This window comes from Moschus berezovskii, chromosome 28 (genome assembly GCF_049115385.1).
Source record: "Moschus berezovskii isolate FMDL1 chromosome 28, NW_MosBer_1.0, whole genome shotgun sequence".
Classification (NCBI taxonomy): domain Eukaryota; kingdom Metazoa; phylum Chordata; class Mammalia; order Artiodactyla; family Moschidae; genus Moschus; species Moschus berezovskii.
In genome coordinates, this window is record NC_142487.1 from 8210846 (window position 1) to 8230114 (window position 19269).

The following is a 19269-nucleotide window of genomic DNA, read 5'->3' on the forward strand; positions in this document are numbered from 1 at the left end:
ATCTCATTCTCCGTCGTCCCCTTCTCCTCAGAAAATGTTTAATATATTTAATTATGTAACTGTAACAATGGCAGATATCCCCCACATAACTATATGGGGGAAATGCCATTCCACTTCAGACTCTGAACAGGAGTGGGGAATTCCGGGGAGCCCCCCGCTGCCACCCCCATCCCTATCTGTCCGTGTTATTCTTTCAAACACTGGCTATTTTTGCTTACGCTCTCATTTCTTTCTCGGTGAAGAAATGATGTGCTAAAGTAATTTGCATAGAGTGAATCTGAACCTTGTTTCTCAATTATTTTTGGACTTTGGTTTTCCTGAATCTTATGTCATAATCTAAGAGTCTTTAGGAGAATTTTTCTCGGAAGAATAATTGTTACAGGTGTTGATGAGTGGTCCAAATCATGTTGGTCAATTATAGGTAGGGAAATGGAACACTGAGGCTTGGGCCGCAAGTTGTGCTTCCTTAATGATTAGAAAAACATGTAATTCTCAACTTTTTCCTTCCTGGGAGCCCCAGATAACAGTGATCTGGGGAGGAGGAATGATTTGACAAAAGCTTTTACCTGCTAGCTGAAACTAAGTAGGCTATTTATAAACTGCTCTGAAATGTAAGTAAAAAGCTCTTACCCACAAGTTCTAATGAGAGAGCTGGGTGGACAAGGGAAGACTAAAAGGAAAAACGTAATGGACTGAACCAAAGTCAGGAATGTGACCAGCAGCCCAGGGCAGCGGGGGCAGAGGCTGGGGGGATAGATCCAGTTAAGACAAACCTGAAACAGCCCTGGAGGGGAAATGCAGGCAAAGAATGTTCTATCCAGTACTGGGTGAAATGCTCAGCTTTTCCTGCTCAAAATTGCTACAATTCAGCCCTCTTCCCCTTTGCCTCTCAAGCTGACCCCACCTCACAAGGCCCAGCTCTCACATAGCACTAACTGCCAGGCACTGTTTTCAGGTACAAAGAGGGAATGGAATTTGCCCAAGAACCTTCTAGAAAGTGGCAGAGTCAGGACCTGCCACTGGGCTGTCTGGTCTCCCGGTCTGTGCCCTTGGTCTTGACATTACACAGCCTTATGAAGGGACCGATAGGCGTTTAAAGAATCGAGGAATATTATCAACACACAGGTAAAGACTGGTCTGGAAATGAAGGTTTAGGAAGAATCCACGGGGAGGAAGTTACTCACCTGCCTGGGAGGTAGGAGTTGGGCCTTTCGGTGTGACATCTGTGGGGTCAAGGTTAGAGCACACGAGATCAGGGTAAAGGACAGAAGAGAGAGGAGATTTGTAGTAAGGGGCTTGTGGGGGGCGGGGTGAGGACACTGCAGATGTATTTCAGGAGATGGTCTAAGTCAAGAGGCAGATTCTGTGGTCAGGGTTGGGGGATGGATGCGGCTGAGGGTCAGAAAAGAACGCAGTGTCAGAGTGACTCTGAATGTGCTCGCCGTACGTGGGGCCAGCCAGCAGCCTGGGTGCAATCATGCCATCCTGGCTTAGGTCTGGCGAGTAAGAGTGACCTGGTCAGAGAGAGCAGTCAATTCACAGAAGTGGTGTTGGTGGGGCAGCTGGGGCCCCTGAGAACAAAGTGAGAGCCCGAAGGGGACGCAGGCTTTGACCGGCTCCATTCGGACCATGGAAGGGGCTTCCCAGGCGGCGCTAGTGGTAAAGAACCTGTCTGCCAATGTAGGAGATATAAGACGCGGGTTCGAGCCCTGAGTGGGGAGGATGCCCTGGAGAAGGACATGAAACCCATGCCACTATTCTTGCCTGGAGAATCCCATGGTAGAGGAGCCTGGCGGGATACAGTTCATGGGGTTGCAAAGACTTGAACATGATAGAGTGTGTATGTGTTTGGACGTTGAATCGGTAAAGGCACAGAAACAAGAACACCTTTCACCTGCAGGACACCCCCCCGCCCTGCCCCGCCAGAAGTGCAGCGAACAGGATATGTGGTTGAGCTCCACCCCAGGGGATGTTGGGGTTCCAGATGTGTGGGTACCTAGTGACCAGTCCCAGGACCAGCAAAGCCAGAGGTGGGGTCAAAGCCAGTCCTGGTCCTGGACTCCTGCCCCCATCACCCCTTTTCCGTAGACCTCACGCTATTTCTCGTCTCCACAAGGTTTACGTGTTGTGTTCTCCCGCAGTGTCACAGAGGTTGTGGTTGGTGGTTCAGTCACTAGGTTGTGTCCAACTCTTTGCAACTTCATGGACCGCAGCACACCAGGCTTCCCTGTCCTTGACTATTTCCTGAAGTTTGCTCAGATTCACGTCCACTGAGTCAGTGATGCTGTCCAACCATCTCATCCGTCACGAACAAGGTGACCTTTAATAAACCTTCCCTGGGAGCCTCTGCTGGGAGGTTTCCTCTCCCTTCTATCCTCTGGTGGTGGTAAAGTTTTTTTTTTTCTGTTGTTTCCTTTTTCTAAACTTTACAATGTGCTCTTGAGGAAAGATTTCAAAACAGGCACTGTGAAACTCTGCGAAGCGCAGAATGAACAGTTCTGAGCCAGGAGCACGGTCCCCTGTGTGGAGCTGCCTGCGGGTGTGGCCAGGCTGCTGTGACGTGGGGACAGAGCACTTGGCACACGCGCTGTGCACGCCGCATCCACACGTCTCACTTCCGGAGCCTCAGGTTTCTCCACTGGAAGATGGCGTGAGCCAGCAACAAGGCAGGATTCTCAAGGGAACAGGATTCCTTCGATGTGGCAGTACTGTGTGCATGTGAGGCGCCGCTCCTTTTGGGGGTCTGTTTTCTACCTTCCCTTCCCGCCTGAGAGCAGGTGGGCACCTCTTTCGTGAATGGGCGGGCTGGCCCCTCTGTTTCTGGGGGCTTCACTGAGGCCCGAGGCTGGCTGGCTGTCAGGCTCCAGGCCCCACACCTTGGTGGGGATGTGGGGTGGGGAAGGGTCCATGAGGCCCCCACACTAGGGGGCTGTATGTCAGCTCTTGCTGTCTGCGTCCAGCTGGAGTGTCTGGCCACAGTGGGCAGCACAGACCAGCAAGACTCCAGTCTTATCTTGCCATTCGTTCCAAGCCCACCTCCCCCACTTTACTGAAGATCACAGTAGATGACACGTGTTTCCCACACGCAGACGGCCGGTTGATAAAAGCTCATAAAACAAAACAGAAATGACCCAAAGTAGGTTAGCGCAAGGGTGAGGAACAGCAGCTCTGAAACAATTCCCAAGCAGTGTATGCTTTGGGGATTTAGCCAAGGGAGCTGATAAACTAGGCCATTCAAATACATTATGCCAGTATTTTCTCTGGCAAGAGATTGCTCGTCGGATTTGCATCCAGTTTCACTTCAGGACTTAATTCTTTCTAAAAAAAAAAAAAACTGGAGGAAAATTTTCCACAAGCTGTATTTTACTTAGACCCAGATCCAAAGCCTGATCAATGCGTTATTACAATATATAATTAAGCATAATTACATTAAAATATTAAACCACCATCAGCTATTAGAAATAATGAAATTTCTTACATAAAGCCATCACATGAATTACTCTGGTGATTGTCAGACTCCCTCATCAAGAGGCTCTGCCCAAAACTGCAGGCACTTCACTTGCCAGAGCGCTGCAGCACATCAGCAAATTTGAGGACCTGAGAGGGATCAGGGTGGGGGTGAGGGGACGGGTCCCACTAAAGCTGCGGTGTTACAGGAAGTCATCCTCTAATGATGTCCCTCGGATGGACACTTCTGTGGCATGAACAGCTGAATTCCAACAGTAATAAACATTATTCTAAAGCAATTAAAGTACTAATAGAATTTTAGGCTATGTGATAATAGACAAGGCAGTAAAAGCAATTCTACAGTAAAAGCAATTGTCAGAGGGGTCCTGGATGATCTACTCACAGTGCTGGCTGGTATCCTGCAAATTCTTGTTTTTGTAATCGAGAATGTAAATTATATTTAGCTCAAGGCAGCATTTGAATTTAAATCCTAAAAAAAAAAATGTCTAGTTTCTATAAAACAGTTTAAAGCCATCTTGCTCACAGTACTCATCTGCCTGGCTGACTCTCTTTCTATAGGAAAGTAGATGGTAGGTCATTAGACAAAACATCTTGAATCGCCAGCGTCCAGAGAAATGAGGCTTCAATGTAAATTCTGTCAATTTGTGTGTGTGTGTGTATGTGTGCTCAGTCGTGTCTGACTCTCTGCAACCCCACAGATTGTAGCCTGTCAGGCTCCTTTGTCCATGGGATTCTCCAGGCAAGAATACCGGATTAGACTGCTATTTCCTTCTCCAAGGGATCTTCCTGACCCAGGGATGGAACCTGCATTTCCTGCATTGCAGGCGGATTCTTTACCACTTGAGCAACCTGGGAAGCCCATTTATGCACTTACACGTGTATGTATGTATGCATATTTTATTCCTCACTTTGGCATATTTCATTTTTTTTTGCAAGTAATGTATTGATAGGTGGGCTCAGTCGGTGGTTCTCAAGCCAGATTAGAGTCACCTGTGGAGATTTTTAAATCTGGTGATGTCCAAACCAGTTAAGTCAGACTTTCTGGGGTATCGATGGGAGTGGGCACTGATGCCTTTATGAACTCCTGCACCGAGGCTGAGGGTCGCAAGCCTGGAGCCATATGTCCGTCCTCACCACCAGTCCTGCCCTCTTCTCTCCTTCCATGGGGGCTGCTTCTGAACAGAGACCCTGAAGGTGACTAAAATGTGGCCATTCCAGGAGCCAAGGTCAGCTCTGGGGCCTCCAGTCCAGGGGGCCAGCAAAGTGGGTGGGGGCGGGTAAACTGGTGAGCACACCCCCCACTTGTAGGAGGGGACCCCCAGAGCCAGCCTGTTGCGCCATCAGGAAGGTGGGGCTGCCTGATTTTCAAGAGAAGCCAGAAGTCTGCATTTTTACATGAAAATCTCTCGGTTTTTAAATGCTTGCAAAGGATTAAACATTTATGAAAACCCTGTGCTGGCCACACAAGCAGGTGCTTGGCCAAGCCTACAAATACCAATTCACAACGTCTGAGCGAGCACAAATCCCCTGAATGCAAGGGTAACTGGATAAATATTTGCAGAAGGAAACATGAGCAGTGTCTGGAAAGTTGTCATTTTTCGAACAGGAGAGATAAATCTATTTGCTTACTTGTAATTTAGTGGTGCTTTCCAGTACCAAGGAGTGTCACTTACATTAACAATCCCTCAAAAAGAGTTTGCTATGTAAAGGACAATTTAAACTCACAGGTATATAACCACTGTAAACTAAACATACAATCCACTCAACCAACTAACTCCCCTACCCTGACTTGACTCTGAGTCTCGGGGCAGAGCTACTCAGGCTCTGCTGTGCAATGTGGGCCTCCTGGGGGTTTTGCTAATGTATTGCTAGAATGGGTGGTGGGGAACTGAGGTTCTGTCATTATGACAAGCTCTCTGGTGATGCTCATGTGATGGTTTTCAGGATCAGACTTTGAGAAGCAGAGACTTAAAAGTCACGTGGGCTGGTTACAACCCCAGGAACTTTCCAAACAAGAAGCCTGATTCTCTCTGAAGGCGGCACCCTGTGTTTTTTCACTGTGCCTGGGACCTATTAGGAGCTCAGTAAATAATGGTAGAGTGAATTAATCAACGTGTAGGGTATGGATGTGAGAGCTGGACCATAATGAAGGCTTTCTTTGCGCCGAAGAACTGATGCTTTAGAATTATAGTGCTGGACACGACTGAGCAACTGAAAAACAACAATTAAAAAGGAACTAAGGTAGAAGCCATGAACAATACAAGCCACAGACCTTTCCTGAAATAGGACAGAGACCTCGCACAGAAATGCAGAATTTTAGAGGGAGAAGGAGCTGAGCCACCATGTATCTGCCCCACTCATTTCCCTGCAATGGAGGCCCTGTAACATGATCCATGGATCCCCCTGCCTTCCTTGCTGTAAAAAAGAACCCCTTCCTGTTTTACCACAGCAGTGTGTACTTCTACAGCAATTACTTTATTTTGCCTGAAGCGCACTACCATGGAAAGAGTAGGCATGTATTTTAGAGTCAGAGAGATCTGGGTTCCAATCCCAGCCATGCCAGAGTCAAGCTGCGTGACCTTAGGCACGTTACCTAACCTATCTGGACCTCACATTGCCTCCTGACGAAACGTCATCTCATCTGAGATAGACATCAGTTCAACCTAGAGGGTGACTATACATTCTGCATTCTGATGATGCCTAATCCTAAGAAAACAGAAATGAACTCAGTCATGTGTTGCTCACCAGACGGTTTCACTGCGAGATCCTTCAAACAAAAACACACAGAATTATGCATTATAATCTTCGCCATCATTATACAGCTCCTGTGCTTATTTCAACCTGTGGGGTAAAAATAATGAAAAGGGGAGTTGTGAGGACACTATTACTTCCTTCAAGGACACGACTTGAATAAATTCTGTGTTCTCCTCCAACGTTTTATTCAGAGAGCACAAGAATGGAATTTGCAACAAATGAAAAAACTGAACATACACTTCTAACTGAATAAAGCTTTTATTGGGCAATTTAGAAATATATATGCTTTTGTACTCAGAAGCTCTAGATTCTTACCTGTTAGTAAAGATAAGTGAATGAGTGAATGTGTGAGTCGGGGGCTGTAATGAACCACGGCTCCGGATGAAATCAGCGGAGTCTGAGTGCCTGCAGAAGTGGGGATCAGGGTGGGAATCGTCCAGCCCAGGCCCCCAGGTACCAGATGCCATGGGAGCCCCTGCCGTGAGTCCCCGTGCCCGCAGTCCTCTCCAGGCCACGCTGGGTACCTGCCTGACTCCTTCTCCAGCCAGAGATCTGAGACGTGTGCAGGCGGCACCCATGTCCACCTTGTTTACTGCTTAGTGGAGAAGAGGCCCTCAGGAAAGATCTCTGGCGTCTCTCAGACACCTTAGGACATATTTCCTTTATTCATCTTCAACAGACAGTTGCTGCTGTTCAGTCATTCCGTTGTGTCTGACTGCGACCCCATGGACTGCAGCATACCAGGTCTCCCTGTCCTTCACTTTCTCCTGGAGTTTGCTCAAAGTCATGTCCTTTGAGTCAGTGATGATATTTACATGGCACTTGTAATGTCCATGTTACTCATTGTTTTAAGTTAACAATTTTTTTCTAAATATCTGTAAGTAAAAGTTGCTCAGTTGTGTCCGACTGTTTGCAACTCCTTGGACTGTTGACTGCCGGGCTCTGCTGTCCGTGGACTTCTCCAGACAAGAATACTGGAGTGGGAAGCCATACCCTCTCCAGAGGTTCTTCCCGACTCAGGGGTCAAACCCGGGTTTCCTGCGCTGCAGGCATATTCTTTACCATTTGAGCCACCAGGGAAGACTTTCCTTAGGCTGGAGTAAAACTGTCTCCTTACACTTGTGTCCACTGGCCAGCATTCAGCTCTCTGGAATTGCTGTGAATCTCTTCATTTTCTCTTCCCTGTAAAAATAATCATGATCATGTCATCCATGAAGATGTCACATCTTTATCTGCTTTTATAAATGGCCCACAACTCAGTTTTTTTCCCCTCAAATAGAGATAAGGTTCCCTTTCATTATTCTGATTTACTGAGACTTTGTTAGGAGCAGAAGAAGGTGCATCCGGAAATGTGTTTGTTTTTTTTTTCAAAAGTATATTTAAGGCTAATTTTCAAAATGGTTGGAAAATAGCTACATTCAGGATGCCAGCCGGAGGACACAGCTGCCTCCAGGAGGGCCATGGGTTTGATGCATGGGTCTGACAGTCACCATCTGTGCTTTCTGCAGGGGCAGCCACACCACGCTGGGATGTGCAAGGCAGAGATGCAATCAAGGGCTTTAAAATAAAGCAGTGGTGGGCTCCCCGAATTTGATTAAATCCCAACTTCCCACCACGGTGTGTTCCACCTGCCTCTAGCCTTCCCGTCATGAGGCATGAACGCTGGAGGCCAAATCCAAAACTCGTCCTCTAAACAACTCAACATTTTTCAGATGAGCTGATTCTGAAAAGTTATTTACATGATGGTCTTCCTCAAGAGAAACTCAGAATTTGGCCATTTCTATACAAAGTAGAAAAGCAATCATTTGAGGAAGAGATAACAAGTTAACAGAAAGAGAGGCAGAACAGACACACACACATGAAATAAGTAGAAGGAAAAATAAAACCTTAACAGGAATGAAGATGAAACTGGAGGAAGCAGAAAGGGAGAACAGACCTTGCTGAACACTGAGCAAGGGACACAAAAGATAAGAATGAAAAATCCCAGCAAAATACAGTTGAAATTAAAAAAAAAGAATTTTTAAGAAAAGATTAGAGAAGGAGATCCAGCAAATGCATAGATAGTGTCTCTGAGAAAAAAGCAAAACAATTAAACAAACAAACAAACTATATATATATACACACACATGTATACATATACACACACACACAGTAAAGCCTTCCCTTGTGACTCAGATTATTAAAAAAATCTGTCTGCAATGTGGGAGACTTGGGGTGGATCCCTGGGTTGGGAAGATCCCCTGGAGAGGGCATGGCCACCCACTCCAATATTCTGGCCTGGAGAATCCCCATGGACAGTGGAGCCTGATGGGCTACAGTTTGTGGAGTCACAAAGAGTTGGAAAAGACTGAGCAACTAACACACATACAATAAAAGCTACCCATTCTCCTGCACATTTTGTATCTATAAGCTCAAAGATACTTAAATCTATAATTGCAAGGGCCATCAGGTGAATGAGAATCCAGAATTGGGGTGTATCTTGGTAAAGCTAACGTCATCTAGAGATAAACACCCGTGTGGGCAGTCAGGAAAGCCTCCACTCTCTCCCCAGACCTTCAGCAGCAGAGCCTGGGGACGGCAGAGAGGATGGTGAGTAGGAAGTGCCAGGAATCTGCTTCCTCTCTAGACAGCGACGGCACTGGCGGAAACTGTCTGATGCAACTATTTTGGAACCTGGAGTCTATTTGAAGGCGTGCAGCTTCCCCGGGAGGCTTGGGAGATAAGTCACAGTTAATTTTGGTCACCACTGGCTCTCAGCGCAGTGGTGGCTACCCGGGCCCTGCCCTCAGCCCCCTGGCCGGAAGCTGTACCCATGTTCCTGGAGCAGTTTGCGTGTGACTTGCAGGATGCACAGGCTGGACAGCCAGGACCTTGTCCCCCAGATGCCAGGGCTTGGTGTTCTGGTGGCTGACTATGGAGCTGTGGGCACAAAGGAGCCAGATGCTGTTGCTGCAACCCCTGCTGGCTGAAGTGGCTTTTAGGGTATTTCAGAGTGCCTTGAAATTGTTTTCCCTTCATTCTCCCCTTCGCCTTTTGGGAGCCAGGTATTTAAGGATTGTTGTTTAGTTGCTAAGTCGTGTCCAACTCTCTGTGACCCCATGGACTACAGCACACCAGGCCTCCCTTCCTTCACCATCTCCTGGAGTTTGCTCAGGTTCACGTCCATTGTGTTGGTGATGCCATCCAACCACCTCATCCTCTGTCGTCCCCTTCTCCTCCTGCCCTCAATTTTCCCCAGCATCAGGGTCTTTTCCAATGAGTCAACTGTACGAATAAGGTGATCAAAGTACTGGAGCCTCAGCTTTAGTATCAGTTCTTCCTTCCAATGAATATTCAGGGTTAATTACCTTTAGGATTGACTGGTTTGATCTTCTTGCAATGTAGCAAGTAAGAAGGTTGTTTATCCCACCCTCTCTCCCAGAACACTATCCACTGCAGGAAAGAAAGAACAAGGAAAACTACCAGGGCTCCAGAAACGAACTCAGAGCTCTGCATGGTAAAAGTATTAAAAATTGAACACATAATTCAATAGACAGAAGAACCAGACATGAAGATAAGTAAAGAAATAGAGGACTGGAACCATAACCTAACTAGATCTAACAGAAACCATATGGAATCGTATACCCAACAACAGAATACACATTCTTCTCAACTTCACATGGGACATTTTCTAAGACAAACCTTATGCCAGGCCACAAATCAAGTCTTAATACATTTTAAAACATATGGATCAGACAAAGAATCTTTGTTGACTATGACAGGATAAAACTGGAAGTCAGTACCAGCAGGAAATCTGGAAAATTCACAAATTTGTAGAAATTAAATGACAAACTCTTAATCAATGAGTCAAAGAGGAAATCAGAAAGAAAATTAGAAAATACAAGTATTTGTCCCTTAAAGATATAGATATAAATTTAAAACACAACATACCAAAACTTAGGGGAGTCCATGAAAAAGTGCCCTGAGGAAAATTTATGGCTGTAAATGCTGCATCAAAAAAAGAAAAAAGAACTCAAATCAACAATCTGCCTTCACAGTTTAAGGATCTAGAAAAAGAAGGAAAACTAAGAGCTAGCAGAAGGAAGGAAATAATAAACAGTAGAGTGGAGATTAACGGAATAGAGAAAACAATAAAGACAACAAAAGCAAGAGTTGTTTTTTTCTTGAAAAATTAACAAAATCAAAAAGATTAACTGAGAAAGAGAAGACTCAACTTATTGAAATCAGAAATGAAAGTGGGTGAATTACTAGCAACTCTACAGAAATAAAAAAGACCACTATGAACAGCTATATGCCCTTGTATGCCCACAAATTAACACAGATGCAGTGAACACATTCTTAGAAACACAAAACCTACCAAGAGTGAATCATGAAGAAATGGAGAATCTGAATAGATCTATAATTAGGAAGAACATTGAACCAGGAACCAAAAACTCCTTGACAAAAAAATCCTTGGACCAGATGGCTCCATGGGTGAATTCTACCAAACACTGAAAGAACTTACATAAATTCTTCTCAAAAGTGAAAGTGTCAGTTGCTCAGTCGTGTCCGACTCTTTGTAATCCCATGGACTGTAGCCGGCCAGGCTCCTCTGTCCATGGGATTCTCCAGGCCAGAATACTGGAGTGGGTAGCCATTCCTTCTCCAGGGGATCTTCCCAACCCAGGGACTGAACCCAGGTCTCCTGTGGTTCTTGCACTGGCAGGCAGATTCTCTCCCATCTGAGCCACCAGTGAAGCCCAAATGCTTCTCAGATTTTTCCGCAAAACTGAAGAGGAGGGAACATTTCCTAACGCGCAGGAAGGCATCTCAGTTGGAAAAGAAGCAGGGAAATGATCTCTGTCCAAAAATGACATGAACTTCAGTGCCCACTGATGGAAGGTGAATAAACAAAAATGTGGTAGATGCATACAGTGGAAATTTATTTAGCCTTAGAAAGGAATGAAATTCTGATACGTACTGCAACAGGGATAAACCTTGAAGACATTATGCTAAGTGAAATAAGCCAGACACAAAAGGATAAATATTGTATGACTCTATTTATATGAAATACCTAGAACAGTCAAATACGCAGAGACAGAGTAGAGCAGTGATGACCTGGGCTTGGGGGTGGTGAGGTGGGAGTTCCTAGTCAAAAAGGACAGGGCTCCAGTTTGGAGGTGGAAAGTGGTGAGGTTTGCATACAATGTCAATTCATTTAATGACACCGAACTGGGTACTTAAAAATGGGCAAAATGGTAACTTTTGTGTTATGTATATTTTATCACAATAAAAAAAAAAAAAACCCCGGAAGACAGTGGAGTTACATCTGTCACATATTCAAGGGAGGAGAGTGTACAGAAGGATCGCACGTCTGACTCAGTGGCACCTCAGATACAGAGTCAGTGTTTGTCTCCACCTTATCGTGTTTCCCCACGACTCTTTACATCCTGGTCGTGACTATTCAACAAGGGGTTCTTTCCTTTTTTTTGGAAGACGGTAAATTGAAAGAAATACATTTCTGATTAGGAAGCCTCCACTCTCTCCTTCTTTATAAGACAGGCATTAAAATTTAAAAGCCAGAACATGGAATAAGCGCTAATGAAAATGTCAGCAAGTGAAGGTTTGGGTTTTAAAATGCTGCTAATCTAACAAGAAATACAGGCTGAGGGGGAAGAGTCCGGTGGCTCTGCTTTCTGCTTTTGAAACATCCTCCAAATGTCACGTAAAAAATCACTTGTGATTCATTCTGATTGGTGATGACTTGAATCATTAAAAAAAACAAAAATCAAATCTGGAGAAGTCCAGTAGGAGAGCAAGGTCTCTGAAGCCAGGGTGGGTGGTTTTCTCCAGCCAGAGTCACCCGAGCGGGAGCCTTCACGTGGCACTGGTTTCTCTGGTGAGACAGATCTGGTTTCAATCTGTGTTTCTTCAATTTTTATCAGTGTTGGCCTAGATTTCCAAAGCTGAGCTAAAATGGAAATAGTCTTTTCTCCCTTTAACCCATCTGTCTCCTTTTATTTACATAATATAATATTTTTTCCCTGAATAATTCTAAGCAATTTTTTGAGATTTGAACAAAATCTGTACTTTAGTTAATAATACTGGATCACATTTCCTTTTTTTTTTTAACAATATAATATTTCTTTATATTCTCAGAATCGGATTAGAAGTTTCAAGCCTCATTCAATTTTTTTTTTAAATTTCTAAGATAATAAACTTTCTAGACTTTTAGCAGTAATACTAGATGCCAAAATACATGGAACTATATAAAATTTTTGAGTGAATATAAATTAGAGATACAGGATTCTATTCATACTAAGTCAAACAAGTGGAATCAAAATATCATAAATTTTTTTAGTTCAGTTCAGTCCCTCAGTTATGTCCAACTCTTTGCGACCCCGTGGACTGCAGCATGGCAGGCCTCCCTGTCCATCACCAATTCCCAGAGTTTACCCAAACTTATGTCCATTGAGTCAGGGATGCCATCCAACCATCTCGTTGTCCCCTTCTCCTCCCGCCTTCGATCTTTTCCAGCTCAGGGTCTTTTCCAATGAGTCAGTTCTTCGCATCAGGTGGTCAAAGTATTGGAGTTTCAGCTTCAGCATCAGTCCTTCCAATGAACACTCAGGACTGATCTCCTTTAGGATGGACTGGTTGGATCTCCTTGCAGTCCAAGGGACTCTCAAGAGTCTTCTCCAACACCACAGTTCAAAAGCATCAATTTTGTTCAGCACTCAGATTTAAAATTCATCAGTTTTCTAAAATATTTATATTATAGTAAAGGACTTCCCTGTAGCTCAAACAGTAAAGAATCTGCCTGCAATGCAGGAGACCAGGGTTTGATCCCTGGGTTCAGAAGATCCTTTGGAGAAAGGGATGGCAAGCCATTCAGTATTCTTGCCTGGAGAATCCCATGAACAGAGGAGCCTAGTGGGCTACAGTCTGTGGGGTTGCAAACAGTCAGACACGACTGAGCGACTAACACACAAACATACTATTTACATATATATATATATATGTATGGTAAAGCATCTGCCTGCAATACAGGAGACCCGGGTTTGATCTCTGGGTTGGGAAGATCCCCTGGAGGATGGCATGGCAACCTATTCCAGTATTCTGGCCTGGAGAATCCTATGGACAGAGGAGCCTGGCGGGCTACAGTCCATGGGGTTGCAGAGTCAGACACGACTGAGGGACTAACACACACACACACGTATACAAAAGCTTTTCTACTGTGTTTGGTAAATGCTTAATTCTATTTTTTTTTTAAAGCAAAATGGAAATAAAGTAAATGGAAACTTTTTCATAACAAAGGGATTTTTAGCATCTTCTCTTGGTACTTACACTCAACAGGGCCTCAGGACTGGTCCAAACTTGATGAATATCAGGAGGGGAGGCCCTAGGCAACAAGGCCATTTCTCTGAGGCGCCATCACTTCTGACTCATTTCTTGAGTGACCAGCGACTCTTCCTGAAAGAAAAGGATGAAGGAGGGTTTCTGAAAATTTACTCATGTAAGGCTCCTTATTCTGGCATGAGGAAACTGCACTGAATAATGACTTTGCTAAGTATTAGCTAAGGAAGGGTTTACAATTATTCAGGTTCTGTTGTTGTTGCTGCTGCCAATGGAGTGATTTATCAAGGTACAGTGTCTCATTGAAGGAACCGAAAAGCACATCACCACTGAGGGATGGTTTCTAAAGAAGACTTAATTACTACTATCTGTGTTTTTAATGGGGGCTGAAAATACACACAGACAAGCTAAAGTGGCATGTGACAAGTCCTCATTTAGTCTGTCAACCCTGACAGCATATCGAGAAAGATGTAAACATTTTAAAAAAGACCAAGAGGTAGAAGCAGATTCTCTTGTCTTTTCAAAATAATGGCAGAATTTGCTGGTGAGGTCAAGGTTCTGCTGGCAGGTACCTGACAAGCAGACTTGGAGTGAACATTCCAAGAGGGCCAAGTGACAAGTCAGTGTGCGGAGACGTAGATTTGGTTGTGTTCTGACTAATCCACATCTGAATGGGTGTTTAATCCAGTCCCATGTTCCCAGGTCACCAAGGCCTTTCCACTTCCTTGTTGTTCAGTTGCTGTCATCTCCAACTCTTTTCAACCCCATGAACTGCAGCACATCAGGCTTCCCTGTCCGTCACTATCTCTGGGAGTTTGCTCAGACTCACAACCATTGAGTCCGTGATGCCATAACCATCTCATCCTCTGTTGTCCCCTTCTCCTCCTGCCTTCCGTCTTTCCCAGCATCATGGTATCTTCTAATGAGTAGGCTCTTTGCATCAGGTGGCCAAAGTTTTGGAGCTTTACCTTCAGCATCAGCCTTTCCAATGAATATTCAGCATTGATTTCATTTAGGATTGATTGGTTTGATCTCTCTGCTGTCCAAGGGACTCTCAAGAGTCTTCTCCAGCACCACAATTTAAAAGCATCAATTTCTCAGCACTATTCAACCCACCCCACTCCCCATTGATTTTCCCTCATGAAAGTAGGAATTTACCAAATCCTTGGGAGCTCCCCCCAACCATCTCCAAAGAGCAAGAGCTCGGAACCATTGACAGGCACAACATAAATGCAGTGGCTTCGAGAAATGCAAGTGACCTCTTGGACACAGAGGACAGAGGCTGAACAACGCTCCCATGTTCACAATTCCTGCGATAACACAAACACGAGGTACAAAGAACGGAATGACTGGGGGATGAAGAATCGTTCAAGGGATATTTTTTAAGTCAAGGAAAAACCATCACCTCTGGTTTCAACAATGGCCTGACCACCTTTCTGACTCCCATCAACAGTAGGCTTTACTGCTGGACAGAAAACTTTTCTTTCGTCCTTTGGCCCGAAGCACATTAAAACCCAGTTTTCCTTGAAAACAGGATTTGTGGTCACTACTCCCAAGCGCTGCCTGGACACTTCTGGGGCTAGTTCAGGTGTGTGCTTTGTAAACTGGGCACAGATCACAGGGAAGCGGAAATATGATGTAAAGATGGTCGAAGAATTAGGATGAAGGGTTAAGGAACGGCTACCCTGAAGGACTGTCTGGCAGGGCCACAGTGAGTGCTCTGGGAAATTTAAAGTTATATTTATTTGCCTGTCAATGAAAAAAAGATCAGGGAGGAGAACAAAAGCCTCCCAGGACAAGGCAAGCTGTCACAAGGGTCATAAAGAAGAATTGCGGGTGTCATGCCCTTGCCATAGAAAATACATCTTGAAAACGTACACAAGTGTTTGTTTTTGATGTCAGTTTTGCCAGAAATCAACGGGATGAACCGCTTTTCTCCTTTGATCCACGGTGAGGATGTGAGAACGTTTTGCACGTGCAGCCCCTCATGGTCTCCACACATTTACTCTGTAGACTCGTCCTCCTGTCCCACCCCTGCCCCATTCCTTTCTCCCCCCACCTTCCCATCCATGGGCCACCAGAGATCCTTACTGCGACCTGTTCAGTCCCTCAGGTCCCCTGAATTGGAGGGACCTGGCTCCATTTCCAGAATATCTAAGTTATAATCGCTTGGGTGGGACCTGAGTACATGCATTTAGTAAAAGGTTACATAGGAGATTCTGATGTAGAGAAGAGTGAGGACCACAGCACAGGCCACACAGAACCATGGGAGTCTCTGAAGAATCACATCCAGGTCCTCTTTCCATGATCATCCAAACCAAAGTCCTGATACACAATAGTGGTGAATTCTAGCATGGCGATTACCATTGACTATGGAGCTTCCCTGGTGGCTCAGAGGTTAAAGCGTCTGCCTCCAATGCAGGAGACCCGGGTTCGATCCCTGGGTCGGGAAGATCCCCTGGAGAAGGAAACGGTAACCCACTCCAGTATTCTTGCCTGGAGAATCCCATGGACGGAGAAGCCTGGTAGGCTACAGTCCACGGGGTCACAAAGAGTTGGACACAACTGAGCGACGGAACGGATGGAGCTTCCCAGGTGGCGCTAGTGGTAAAGACTCTGCCTGCAGGAGGAGACAGAGGTTTGATCCCCGGGTCAGGAAGATCCCCTAGAGAAGGAAACGGCAACCCACTCCAGTAATCTAGCCTGGGGAAACCCATGGACAGGGGAGCCTGTGGGTTACAGTCCATGGAGTTGCAAAGAGTCAAACACAACTGAGTGCACACACACACACACACACGCACACACACATTTACCATAGTATCCAGTGGCATCTGTTACATATAAAAGTGAGAAGAGATGTTTCATGTGTTGTGAGCATGAAATGTGATTCATAGAAACCACTGAAACAGGAGAAAGCCCAACCGTTTCCTCCCCACCCTGAATTCTGAGGGCAAACTGGAACTTTTATGTGCTGTAAACAAACCACTTCTCATCAGGAACACTGATTCTTAGGTAACTGGCTAATCTCAGGAGGTGAAGTGGTAAACAATCCACCAGCAATACAGGAGACACAAGAGACTTGGGTTTGATCCCTGGGTCGAGAAGATTCCCCTGGAGAAGGAAATAGCAACCCACTCTAGTATTCTTGCCTGGATAATCCCATGGACAGAGGAGCCTGGTGGGCTACAGTCCACGGACTCAAAAAGAGTTGGATAGGATTGAAGTGACTGAGCATGCACGCAAACCAGTGGTATGCCCAGACTCTAAAAGAGTTAAGTTTTAGAAAATAACAGCAAAGATTCTGATTAGCAGTGCTAAAAAGAGAGGGCTGCAGGGTTCTGGCAATGTTGCCTAAAGCTATGCAAGTTAATTAATATTTAACCTTTTCTCAGGGACCCCAAACTAAATGCAATCAACTCGTTGGCATTCTGAAAGTGATGTGGAAGTGGGTGGCAGAAATTTCATATCATCTCTTAGGATTGAAGTGCCCAGTTACTTTAGATCACCAACAACATAAAGGACACAGCTCTTCTACCAAGGAAATAAAATGTAACACATGGAGAAGAGGTGAGTCCGGAAAGGGTATTCTTTATGTTGTTGATTATCTAAATTATCTGAACACTTTAATCCTAAGAGATAAGATGAAATTTCTGCCATCCACTTCCGCTTCATTTTCAGAATGCCAACAAGTCGTGGCTATGATTAGTACATGGGGCTTCTCCAGTGGCTCATCGGGAAAGAATCCGTCTGCCAGTGTAGGAGACACGGGTTTGATCTGTGGGTTAGGAAGATCCCCTGGAGAAGGAAATGGCAACCCACTCCAGTGTTCTTGCCTAGAGCCTGGTGGGCAACAGTCCATGGGGTCACAAAGAGTTGGACGCAACGGAGCGCATACACGTGGGCACACACAGACACTCACATACACATTACTGATATAATTTCTGACCAGAACTATGAGATGCAAGACAGGCAGGCTTGATCCCAAGGTCAGGAAGATCCCTCGGAATAGGAAGTGGCAACCCTCTCCATTTTTCTTGCCTGAAAAATTCCATGGACAGAAGAGCCTCGTAGGCCACAGTCCATGGGGTCACAAAGAGTCAGACACGTCTAAGTGCCTGAGCATACAGCACACACGTATCTCAAAGCCTGTGTCTTAAATACATCTCTGCTGTTGTACAGACAGTCACGGATTTTATACTTTTCAAGTGTCCCTAAGTATCCCAGGCTGGAGAGGCCGAGTGCAGGAAAGGGCAGCTTTTATGTGATATTTCACATAAAATTTCAATAAGAATTGAAATTGTGGACAAATAAAGACAGTCCCATGTTATTAATAGCAAATGATTCTCTGCAGGAAGGGGGTAGAAGTACAAATAGTTCCCTCAGGTTGTGTTCAGAGGAGGTTTCTAGTACAAAGCCTGCGCCTCTGGTTCTTTATAATTTATTATGGCTTAATGGAGACAAATGATAAATTATATATGAAGCCATAGTCCAGAGACTTCCTCCTCGTAGACCCAGGCCAAAGTTGTTATTTTAGTCACATTCAAGAAATGGATTCTTTGTTCCTCGTTTGTTTTCAGGTGTGGTCATTCAAGAAGCATTGAATGCTGCTGCTGCTGCTGCTGCTAAGTCACTTCAGTCGTGTCCAACTCTGTGCGACTCCATAGACGGCAGCCCACCAGGCTCCCCCGTCCCTGGGATTCTCCAGGCAAGAACACTGGAGTGGGTTGCCGTTTCCTTCTCCAATGCATGAAAGTGAAAAGTGAAAGTGAAGTTGCTCAGTCGTGTCTGACTCTTAGCGACCCTAAGGACTGCAGCCTACCAGGCTCCTCCATCCATGGGATTTTCCAGGCAAGAGTACTGGAGTAGGGTGCCATTGCCTTCTCCAAAGCATTGAATAAACACGTTTAAATTCATTCCAATTATAAAATACCTACTACCCAACGGGAACCTATTATGTGCCATGCTTGGTATGTGCCATTTAAGTCTTACATTTAATTCTCCCTACAGTTTTGTCAGTGAGGTGTTATAGTAAATTCATTTTTCTTTTTCTAAAATATTTATTTATTTGGCTGTGCTGGGTCTAGTTGCCTGACCAAAAATCGAACCCAGGCCCCATGCATTGGGATCTCAGAATCTTAGCCATTGGACCACCAGGGAAGTCCTATATCCCATAAAATGGATAATTGCTCCTACTTTACTATAAGCTCTCCCTATTTCTTATTAGACAGTGTTCTTCTGCAATGTTCACAACTGCCGTGATTTACTGTGAAGTTGGATGGTCACCTATGGAATTCCTTCAAATGGGGGCCTGTCTATGCATCCTTTATAGAGGGTTAGTCATCGCAGTCAAGTTGGGGGAAACCTGATTTTCACTGTCTTGCTCTCTCCTCTCACAAGCCCTGGCTAAGGGGCCAGTAATTCCCAAGCATTTTTATATTATAAGCACAGCATTTACATCTACATTAACAGCTTTTCAGGGCACAAAATACAAGATGGATCTGTCACTGTTATTTTCTAATGTATTCTAGGATGTTGCCTTGCTAAATCATAGTCCCCAAAACCCACAGAGAAAAATAACACAAGTCACCTATCTTTCCCATATAAGGTACACAGGCCGAACTGTACCATGACACAAATGTGCCTCTGCTAATTAACTAGAACTGGCCACATTCATTTCTCTAAGGTACGAAGTGAAACCATATAGTGTCATTT

General features: G+C 45.0%; 1 long non-coding RNA gene across 4 annotated transcripts in view; it reads right to left on the reverse strand.

Moving 5' to 3' along the window:
* Nucleotides 1-6491: 6491 nt before the first annotated feature.
* The window catches only part of LOC148773564 (uncharacterized), a 135566-nt gene continuing 122788 nt past the window's right edge, over nucleotides 6492-19269 (reverse strand). For 3 of the 4 annotated variants that reach the window (XR_016036676.1, XR_016036680.1, XR_016036679.1), the window contains 3 exons: nucleotides 13549-13674; nucleotides 10153-10209; nucleotides 6492-7404 (listed from right to left, as the gene is read on the reverse strand). This is a non-coding gene — a long non-coding RNA (uncharacterized LOC148773564). The remainder of the gene's footprint in view (nucleotides 7405-10152; nucleotides 10210-13548; nucleotides 13675-19269) is intronic. The other variant, XR_016036677.1, reaches the window with a different exon arrangement.